This window comes from Penaeus monodon, chromosome 29 (assembly GCF_015228065.2).
Source record: "Penaeus monodon isolate SGIC_2016 chromosome 29, NSTDA_Pmon_1, whole genome shotgun sequence".
NCBI classification, from domain to species: domain Eukaryota; kingdom Metazoa; phylum Arthropoda; class Malacostraca; order Decapoda; family Penaeidae; genus Penaeus; species Penaeus monodon.
The window spans coordinates 37,233,847-37,234,280 of NC_051414.1; positions in this window are offsets into that span (position 1 = coordinate 37,233,847).

A 434-nucleotide genomic window follows, 5' to 3' on the forward strand; every position below is an offset into this window, starting at 1 on the left:
CACAGACACGTACGCCTTACTGAGAAACCATTAAAAACGCTAGGGAGAAAATATCGAGAAATTCCTGTACTGTTTTGTATGTCCAAGTTTATCCGGACAGTAATAGCCGTGGTGGCGAAGAGCTTTGAGAGTATATTGAAAAGATGAGTAGCTTTGGGACTGACAGAAATGAGATTTTGGGTAGGGAATCTCGAGAGGTACGTGGGCGACGTGCCTAAAGGGAAAAAAATATCTATTGGAGGGTAAAAAAAAAGGGTTTAAAAAAATTCCTGCGGTGTTCATAGGACTTATCTCTTTATCTCGCGTCGGATGTGGAGTAATTTGTTGCAAGAATTTAGGTATTTGTGATTATCTGTGGGTTTTGGAGAGAAATATGTGAGAATAGAGATTGGGGTGTTTAGCTGTGTATGGGGGTAACAGGCGTAGCAGTTTAT